The sequence below is a fragment of the Petaurus breviceps genome, unplaced genomic scaffold (assembly GCF_028583685.1).
Source record: "Petaurus breviceps papuanus isolate PSGF00001 unplaced genomic scaffold, PetGlider_PUasm1.0 138, whole genome shotgun sequence".
Taxonomy (NCBI): Eukaryota; Metazoa; Chordata; class Mammalia; order Diprotodontia; family Petauridae; genus Petaurus; species Petaurus breviceps.
The window spans coordinates 32,521,224-32,531,984 of NW_027185694.1; positions in this window are offsets into that span (position 1 = coordinate 32,521,224).

Here is a 10,761-nt window from a genome sequence, read left to right on the forward strand (position 1 = left end):
GCCTTCGCACAGGTGAAGACTGCATGATCTCTCTTAAGCACAATGGCCTTCGCACAGGTGAAGACTGCATGATCTTTCTTAAGCACAATGGCCTTCGCACAGGTGAAGACTGCATAATCTCTTCCTTTTTTGAAAAACAGCTGGGATATTTACCCTTTTCCAGGTCTGTAGTTCCTCTCCCACTCTCCAGCACCTTTCAAAAAAGCAGTTCACCATTTATGCCTGTGAGTTCTTTCAATGCCTTAGCCTAGGATATAGTTTGTCCTTGACTAGTGCTAATCTCATAGAGGGAAGTCGGTACTGAATGACCATCTAATCACTTATGTTCGTCTTCCATTCCTTGTCAGTAGTTTTTTGTTCTATCCTTCCAAATCCAAAGATCATTTTCACTAAAAAAGAAAAAGAGAAGCAAAGTAAAAGTTGAGAGTTAACAAGAAGTGGAGACATTGGAGAAGAATAGTGAATGATGATGACAATAGAGGAAGAGTAGATAGGGAAGTGTACTAAATGGATAAATTGAGTAGATTAGAGGAGTAGATGGGGAAGCAGAATGTATAGGTGGTATTGTGGATAGAGGTCTGGACTTGGAGTCATGATGACCTGAGTTTATGCCCTACATCAGACACTAAAACTTCTCTTAGCCTCAGTTTCTCTCATCTGAAAATTGGGAATAATGGCACCTACCTCATAAGATTATTGTTAGGACCAAATGAGATAGCATGAGTTAACATATGTAAAGCACTTTGCAATGCTTAAAGCTCTGAATAAATGATAGCTGCTATAGAACAGGATGCAGAATTGATGGAAGGAGGGAATGGGGACATGGAATAGATGGAAGTTGTGACAGATGAGAAAGGGAGTATGATGGAGGCAGAGTGACTGGGGGTGGAAGAGGGGAGAAATGCAGTAGATTTGCTTGTGGCGTATGGGGAATTTAGAGTCAATTAAAGATATCACAAATGGTGAAACAGTAGTTGGAGCAAGGATAGATCAGGAGGTGGAATGGATGGAAAAGCAGAACAAATGAAGAAATAGAGTAGATGGAAGGTGGAATATGTGGGGAGGTAGGATTAGTGGGGAGAGAAATGCAGCAAGTAGGAGTTGGAGCACCTGGACAATGGGGTGAATGGGGAGGTAGAACTACAGAAGAGGAGGTGCTTATGGGGAAGAAAAGCTGATGCAAAGAGAGAAAATAGGGAGGCAGGAGAGAAAGTGTGATGGAGAGAAGGGATGAAAAAACTGGTAGGAAAAGTGGTTGAAACTGGGAACCATAGAAATGGTGTGGCACGAATAGGCTGGGTAGAGTGGAGGCTTGGGCAGCATTTGACTCACATGTAAGGATAGGCCCTTCTGGAGCATTTAGAAATGACCTTGTTAGTTTTTATTTTTGTAAATATCTAGTTCACTTTTTCATGTATTTTTCAAGCATTATATCTAAAGAAGTACAGGAGGATGGGGCGGCTAGGTGGCACAGTGAACAGAGTACCGGCCCTGGAGTCAGGAGGACCTGAGTTCAAATCCAGCCAAAGACACTTAACACTTACTAGCCATGTGACCTTGGGCAAGTCACTTAACCTCAATTGCCCTGCACTCTCCCCTCCAAAAAGCAAAAAAAAAAGTACAGGAGTAGGCAAGATGGGTCCTTGAGGTAACTCAGTGGATAACAACCAAATGGAGAGGAGCATCCCTCAGAAGGCAATGGGATCATCAAACCTCCAGGGACTAGGTTGAAGCAACCAGGGAACAAACTGGGCCACCATCATTCAAGGGGGCAGAAACCCATTATTAGCTTAGTAGAGGGGTTTACTTAGTGGAATCTGGATGAAACATCTGGTACAGTATAAAAAGCTCCGGATCTGGAGTCAAAGGACCTGGTTCAAGTCCCAGCTCTTTCGCTTATTATCTGTATGACCATGGACAGATTATTTAACCTCTCTGGTCTCTTGTTTCTTTCTGTGTTGAGTGAGTGACCTTCTTACTACTCCTCATGTATGGTGCTCCATTTTCCATTTCTATGTCTGTTTTGGTTATCCCACAAGCCTAGAATGCACTTGATCCTCATTTCTGCTTCTCAGGAGCCTTTGTTTTCTTCAAGTCAGCCACAGAGTCACTTTCTTCATGAAGCCTTTCCTAATCTCTCTTGCTGGGAATGCCCTGCCAAACATATCTCCATGTATCTGTTTTGCATATGTGCCAACTATTTTATAATGAAAGCAAACAGTACCAGAGGTGACACATCTGGGCTCACATCTGAGTAACATTTGGGGAAGGGGTGTGGGAGGAGCAACTCGGGCATGGCAAAGAAAGAGTTCTGAATTGTTCTGAGTATGAAGCCATGAATAGCCATGTTAGACTAACCATTTTTTTTAACTCCCTTTCTGGATTGGCAGATTAGGATAATGTTTTATTCATAGTTTGCCTATATGCAAAGCATTTCATAGTCTCACAGGCTATTCTTGTGGAGTAAACTGAGAAATGTGGGCTAGATGAAAGCAGACTTGGGTGAAATTGTAACTCTTTAAAGGCAGGACCCAAAGAATAGGTTATTAATGGTCAAACCTCAGCTTGGAAAGAAGTCTCTGGTGGAATTTCCCAGAGATGTGTGCCTGGTGTTGTGCTGTTTTTATAAATGACTTCATAAAAAGTTTTATATTTTATATAAAAACATTTTTATAAATGATTTGAATAAAGGCATAGACGGCACATTTACCAGATTTGCAGGTGACACAAAGCTGGGAAGGATGCCTAGTGTTTTGGTTGACAGATTCTGCATCCCAAAAGCTCTTTATTGGTTAGAACACTGGGCAAACTGTATTAAAATGAAGTTTAACAGGAATATATGAAAGCCTTATAATCAGTTTAAAATCAAATCTAATAGTACAAGAGAAGGGGACAAGTCTAGACAGTAGTCTTTTAAAAATTGGCGATTTTAGTGGACTGCTAACTCAGTATAGGAAAACAGTATAACTGCAATCTAAACAGTTAATATAGATTTAAACTGCACTGAGAGGCAGTGTCCAGGATTAGGGAGTCTTTATGTACTCTGGCCTGATCAGACCACATTTAGAATATTGCGTTCAGTTCTGGTGCCACATTTTAGGAATAATGACATGTTTACAGGGCTTTAAGTTTTGTGAAGCATTTTACATAATACATTATCTCACAACAACCCTATGAAGTAGGGCCTTTGGGTATCATTTTCTCTATTTTCAAAGTAAAGGAACTGAAGTTTATGGAGGTTAGGTGAATTACCCAAGGTCACATAGCTAATAAGTGTTAGAGGCAAGATTTGATCCCAGTTCTTCTGGATGTAAAATCCAGCATTTTATTCATGAGGCTGTACTGACTCTCAGGCTTGAAACTGATAAGCTGGAGATTGTCCAGAGGAGGAGAACCAGGATAGAGAAGGGTCTTGGAAACATGTCATATGAAAATTGTTTGAAGGAAATGATAACACTTAACCTGAAGAATAAAAGACTAACGCAGGGTGGGGGTGGGTGGGAAGGAAACATGATAAGTATCTTCAAATATGAAGGGCTGATGACGTATAGATAAGTATCGGGCTTGTTCTTCTGAGAGTGAAGAACCAGACCTTCAGTTAGGAAGACATTCCAAAGAGGCAGATTTAGGCACGATGTAAGGGAAGAAAAGAAAACCCTCTTAACAATTCAAGCCATCCACACAGTTCAAGTTATCCAAAAGTGCAGTGGGCTCCTCTGAGAGGTAAAGGATTTGAGGTTAACAGTCTATTTCTTGGGTATGTTGTAGATAAGATTATCATTCTGCCTTGGGTAGGATTAGATAGCCTTGGAATTTCCTTCCAGTTCTGAGATTCTCATGATTTTGTAGTTTCTTGGTTAAAATGGAATTCAAACCATGTTGCCCAGAAAGCTTATTTTCCACAGTGACTAGTGGCAGCTACTGTACATCCTTTGATCTGTGTTCTTATTGATGCAAGCACTGCTAATGATGCACATTATAGTCTGTTCATGCCTTTTTTTCCCCATGTCATCTTTGAAATGAGGAGGTTGCACTACGTGGCCTCCAAGCTTCCTAAATCTATGATCCTTTCCATGTACTAAGGCCCTTCCTTGAGACTGAGATTCTTCTTGATGGAATGACATCATAACATAACACAAATCCAGGTTTAGCTTCTATTGTTCTCAATCTTAGAAAGCCCTAATGGAGGGCCAAGGAACAATAGGGTCATAGATTTAGAACTGGAAATGACTTCAGAAACAATCTAATATGTGCTCATTTTTTATAAATGAGAAAATTGAGACTCAGAGATGTTAAGTGTCTTGTTCAAAAAGGTAGTTCTTAGCAGAAGTGAGATTTAAACCCAGGTCTTCTGACTCCAAATTCAGCACTCTTCCTATTGTACCATGCTATCTCTTAATAGATGATAGATGTGGGGAGAGAAGGAGGTGAAATTTATTGGGGATATGGAGAAGGTAGGGAAGGAGAATGGATGAGAAAGTAGAATTCATGGAGAAGTAGGACAGATGAGAAGGTGAAATGAATGGAAAAGCTGGGGAGGTGGAATATATTTGTCAAGAATTTGAGGGAACTGCTGAAAGCTTCCCTCATCCCAAATGTTGTTTATTTCTTGGGAAACCTCTATTTACAATTGTTATTACAAATTGTTATTTGTTATTTGATTTTACAAATTACTAATTGTTATCTGATATTCTCAGCCATTGGCTCAAATAAGTTACAGAGTTAGAGATTTTAGAAGTGGGAGAGACCTTAGAAGTCATCAGGTTAGGTTGGGCAAGGAGTGAAGTCCTAAGAGAAACATCAATATGTTTTGATGGGGCCATTATTGGAAAAGGGAAAGCCTAGAGCATGAGGTCATGGCTATGTGGTACACCATACAAGCCTCGGTGGGATACAGCTGCCCTACATCAGGCAGGATCAAAATAGCCAACAAGTAGCCTCAGGCACACAAATCTTCAGCACTCAACCAGGGTGGAGTGGTTCCTGTTGTTAGCTGCTGACTCAGCAATATTCCCAAACCAGATCACCCTCTGGTCCTCCCTAGAATCATACATTGTCAGAATTGAAATAATCCTTAGTTTCAGTTTCCTTACTTTGCAAAAGAGACAAGTGAGGCCCAGACAGAAGTGATTTTCTCAAAGTCACACATCTGGTAAAGGATTGATGGGTCATCAGAAAATTCCTGGTGGAAAAGTAACTAGAAGGATGTCAGTGACTCACTGCTGCCCTCTTTCCCTTCCAAGTGGGCTGTGTGGCTCCCTGGTTTTCAGGCCAGGAAAGGACACTTCTTCCTCTGTCCCTCTGTCCCTCTCAGAGATCACAGACTCTACTCCTAGGTAAGCAGAGAAGCAGCATCGTCCCAGAACTCAGGTGATCAGATGCAGGCTGTGTCTTAGCCTCTTTCACTCTGGGTCATTCCCCTGATCACTGGATGTCCTCTGACTGACTCAGAATCACATCTACCTCATCCTTTGGCCTTGACTCAGCTGATTGACCTGCCTTTGACCTTGGTGCTTCCCCTGCCCCTTCCTCACATGGCCAGAGATCACATTCTTAGTCAGCTCCTGATATTGTCAGTATTGTCAGGGGACAATGGAGAACCATTAACTGCCTGCTAGGCTTGTTACCTGGAATCATCTTAAACCCAAACCAAGTTTTTTTATCTCTTCCCCCTTTCCACCCTTCCTTCTTTCTAACTTCCCTATTAATGTTGAAGGCACCACTATCCTCCGAGTCCTTCAGGCTCACAACCTAGTTGCCACCCTTGACTCCTAAATCTCTCTCACCCTCTGTATCCAATTTGCAGCCAAGTCCTGATAATTCTGCCTTTCCAAAATCTCTGGTACATGCCCCTTCTCTCCTCTGACATTGCCACCACCCTGTGACAGGCCATCATCTCCTCCCATCTGGGCTGTTGCAATGGTTCTCGCCCATGCCTGGAATGCTCTCCCTCCTCGTCTCCTCCTGGTTTTCCTGGCTTCCTTCAAGTCTCAGTTAAAATCCCTCCTTCTCTAAGAAACTGACCTAATTTTCCCTTAATGCTTATGCCTTCCCTCTGAGATTGTCTCTAGTTTATCCTGTATAGATCTTGTTTGTACATAGTTGTTTGCATTTTGTCTTCCCCATTAGATCATAAGCTCCTTGAGATCAGGGCTTGTTTTTGTCTTTTTTTGTGCCATCCACACAGAGCTCTGTGCCTGGCACGTAGTAAGAGCTACTTAAGTGCTTGTTGACTTGCTTGCAGGAATGATGAAGCTTCTCACTAGGACTCTGATGTCTGGCAGCAGTTAAGGCAAATCTCAACAGAAGATGCCACTTTCTAGTCCAGGCCAGATGGGGATCAGAGGATCATAGGTTTAGAGTTCAAATAGAACTTAGAGGAGGTCATATAGTCCGGTACTCTCATTTTACAATTAAGAAAAGTGATAAAAGAGAAAAAAAATCAATTTCAAAGTGATATCCTTAAATTTAGCATTTTAATCCTCTTGCCCTTACATTTCATGTAAATACTCAAAGTCTAATTTCTGCTTGGGAAATAGCTCATAGGTTCTTAGCATACCTCCTGGTGCCCAGGGGTGTTCTGGAGTCAGTTCATCCTGGCTCAAGAGAACCGATTGTTAAATTTTCAGTGTGAGCATTTATAGCTTGGAAATAAGCAAATGCTACAAATCAGAGCTTGATTTATTGTTTTATTATTTGCCTACATTTAAGAAAGTAATACAGAAAATGTTAATAATGCAGATTTAACTTAAAAGTGTGTCCAGAGAGTCAGTTGTTAAACATGTACCAACAAACTCCTGTAGGTACCCCTAATATTAGGAAACAGTTGAAAAAAAAACCCTCTGTGGTAAACAGAGAATATTTATGAACTGATTATTCTAAATAAAAATACATTGGTTATTGCCCTAATTAAACTTTCAATCTAGTTGGGGAAGTAAATATACACATGAAAATTAAATAATGAGTTTATTAATAATTGAAGTAGTTATACATGATCAAAGACCTCAGAGGCCATCTAGGTCAACCTTCTAATATTATAGATGAGGAAACTGAGGCCTAAGGTAGTCAGGTGAGTTGTCCAAGGCCACAGATAGTAAGCTTCAGAGGAGAGATTTAATAATAATAATAGCTAACATTTATACAATCCCTACTATGTGTTATATGTTTATATAGTCCTTACTACTGCACTAAATGTTTTACAGTTATTACCTTGTTTGATCCTTATTATAGCCCTGGGAGGTAAGGCTATTATTAGCCCCATTTTATAGATGAGGAAACTGAGGCAAACAGGCAAAATGATTTGCCTGAGGTCACACAGCTCAGTGTGTATTTGAACTCAGATCTTCCTGACTCTAGGCCTGGCAGTCTATCTGGTGTATGACCTTGCTGCCTGAGATTTGAACCCAGGTCCTCTGACTACAGAATCAAGGTTCTTCCTGCTGTAGCAGTCTGACCATGAGAGCTGGAAAAAGACCTCCTCCCTGTAGAGGTGAAGAAAGTGAGGCCCACAGAGGTTAAGTGACTTATCCAAGGCCACACAGGTTGGAAGTGACAGAAGTAGAATTGAACCAACATGTTCTTATTTTAAGTCCAGCACTTTCCTCCCACTGCAGTCCCTCACAGGCAGATATAAGATTTCTGGGAGTTCAGAGGAAGAAGAGCCATTGAACTGAGAACCAGTATGATCTGGGGAGGCTTCTTGGAGTCCCTGGGCTTTGGAATGGAATGACTGGCTCTGAGAGCAGGTGGAACAAGTCATGCCACCTACACAAATCAGGCCTTTTTTCTCTTGTCCTGCAGACAACCTCCCTTCCTTGCTCAAGTAAAACCTGGTGTACCATTCTTCCTCTAATGCTTACTGCCTATGTGACTTTGGGCAAGTCACTTTACTTCTCTCTGCCTCAATTACTCATCTGTCAAATAAGGGGGTTGGAGTAGTTGGCCTGTGAGGATGCTTCCTGATCTAGAACTATGGTCCTATGTTCTGAGTTTGAATATTGGCCATACTATTTGGTGTCTTGGGCAAGTCACTCCCTAGGCCTCGGTCTCCTAAATCTGTAAAGTGAAGGGTATGACTAAGATGCTCGCCAAGGTCCTTCCCAGACTCTTCATGAACTTAGGATCTCAGGAGTTCCCCTCTTTTAGAGCAAAGCTGGCCTTCACTGTGATGCAGGACGTGAGCTCGGGGCAGGTCACTTGCTGGGTCACATCCTACATCCTGTGGGGCCATCTGCTGTCTTTTGTGGTCCCTGGTCACCTGTGTTTTCTGCAAGTGTGTAGTTGCTCCTCCTCGGTAACCCCAGGGACAGTGTACCCCTCTAAGAATGGGCTGGGGTGCAGCATGAGATCTCACTGGCTGCTTACTTTGCTGTTAATCGAACATCTTTTGTTCTGAACTAATCTGCCCTTTCTGGTTAGCTTAGTTCTGTTCCTTTCCCACTGCCTTAGTTAGCAAACTGTGCAGATACACATGTTGTTTTCTATCCGTAGAATGTGAGTTACTTGAGGGCAGGGATTTTTTTTCTGTTTTGTCTTTGTAACTCCAGAGCTTAGCAGAGTGCCTGGAACATAGCAGATGGGTGCTTAAATGTTTATTGTTGAATTAGTAAAAACAAGCCCGTTAATCTGGATTGGTGAACTGAGTGTGTGCTGATTTGCAGAGTACATTGAACTTGGGCTTCTTTTCTAGGGGCCCAGGTGTGAAGAGGCTTTGGGGGCTACAATTCTATATTTTAAAGTCTGCCCATCTGGCTGTGACTCTGTGTTCTAAATTCCCTTTCAGCTCTGTCCTTCTCCTTTCTAAGGTGCCTTCCTCTCTAAGAGCCTTGTGAACTGTGATTGTTGATGTAAATCCCTTACAGTCCCTAAAACCACTGCCCTCCAGGGCATTTCTGGCCTCCCTTTCCTGGATCCCAAGCATAACAGTGACATCTCACAGGTGGAGGGCAGAACTAGTCTCTGAGTGAGTCTGAATTCTGAGGGAATATTGCCTGGGAAGTACTGGTGACATGTTTACAGCTAGATCACAGTAATTGTTTTCCTTTTCCCCTCTCCCCTGGTGACCTGATGATATCGGAGAGACTAATTGTGTTAGCACCTAAGCCCCCATGTTCCAGCCATACCTTCTAATCAAATGAATGGGAAACCGCACCGGCCCCAGGATACCTCTTAGCTACAGAGCCTCCTAAATAGGCTGAGCATCTGTTCATCCCTGAAACCTAATTAGCACTTTCCTTGTTACTCTCCCTTAATGATCTCGGGCTCTGTCTACACCAAGAAATCTCCTAGCCTGGGAAGCAGAATCGTTCCTGCCTAGTCATGAGAGGGGCAGATAGATGGGGGAGGGGACGGTGGAAGAGAGACCCAGCAAGAGGGAACAGACTGAGCTCCAGCCACGCAAATGAGAGAGCCTCACGGCCGATGGAAAAGACAACAGATTTGGGACCAAGAGATGTGGACTTGTGTCCTTGTATGTTCTCGAGCAAATTCATTTCTCCAGGCCTCAGTTTCTGCAACTTTCCAAATGGAGGTGGAGTAGGTGCTTGACAGTCTTTAAGTTTCCTTCAGGGACTAGATCTGAGAATCTAGGACCAGGATTCAAGTCCCACTTAGAAACAGTGTGACCCTTATAAGGCATTTTGCTTCTGAGCCCCAGTTTCTCTTCTGTAAAATGGGGATAATGATGCTTGCACTTCTTCTCTCACAGGCTGTTGTGTGAGGAAAGGGATTTCTGAATTGTAAAGCACTCTGTGTCATCTGCGTGACCTTGGACAAGTCAATCTTCTCGTTCCTCAGTTTTTTCATCGGTAAAATTTGAGCATTGGATTAGATGTCTCTGAGGTCCCCCTCCTGATCTATACCAATGATCCTAAATGTGAATTGCTATTTTTAGCCAGGTTTCCCTAGAGTGCTCTGTCCCCAGAGGCACAAGGAGAGAAAAATTAATAAATGGCAATAAAATACTAGCAATTAGATTTAGTTATGCAGGAGTACCAGGGTTAATGAATCTTTTAGGAAAAATTATCCCTTTAACACAATTGGTTTAGTTGGAAGTGGGGGTGAAGGAAGCGGGGGAAGGAGGAATTTCTGGTTTCCTACCCTTTAATAGGGTGGTAATAACAGCTGGGGAGGAGAGGAAAGAATATGTACTGTTTCAGATTCAGACTTTTTGTACATCAGGGCCAAAACCAAGTTTGGTGAGGCCATTGGAGATCCCTGGTCTAACTTCTTCATTTTATAAGATGAAGGGAGTGATTTGTGCAGGGTCACATTGTCATTTAGGGGCTGAACTGGGTGGTGGGGAGAAGGGTTGTAGCATGAAGACATCTGATGTGAACAACTTTCATTCCTGGTTCTAGCACTGAAACTTTCAAAAGGTGGTTTTCCAGCTGAGAACAAACACAGACAAAGAGGAAGGTAGGAAGTGCTCTGATCTTTCTAACTTCTTCTATTTCTATTTCTTCCTCTCTCCCTCCCTCCCTCCTTTCCTTTCTTCCTTCCTTCCTTCCTTCCTTCCTTCCTTCCTTCCTTCCTTCCTTCCTTCCTTCCTTCCTTCCTTCCTTCCTTCCTTCCTTCCTTCCTTCCTTCCTTCCTCCTTCCCTCCTTCCTTCCTCCCTCCTTCCTTCCCTCCCTCCCTCCCTCTCTTCCTTTCTCCCTCCCTCTCTCCCTTCCTTTCTCCCTCCCTCTCTCCCTTCCTTTCTCCCTCCCTCCCTCTCTCCCTCCCTCTCTCCCTTCCTTTCTCCCTTCCTTCTTTCCTTCCTC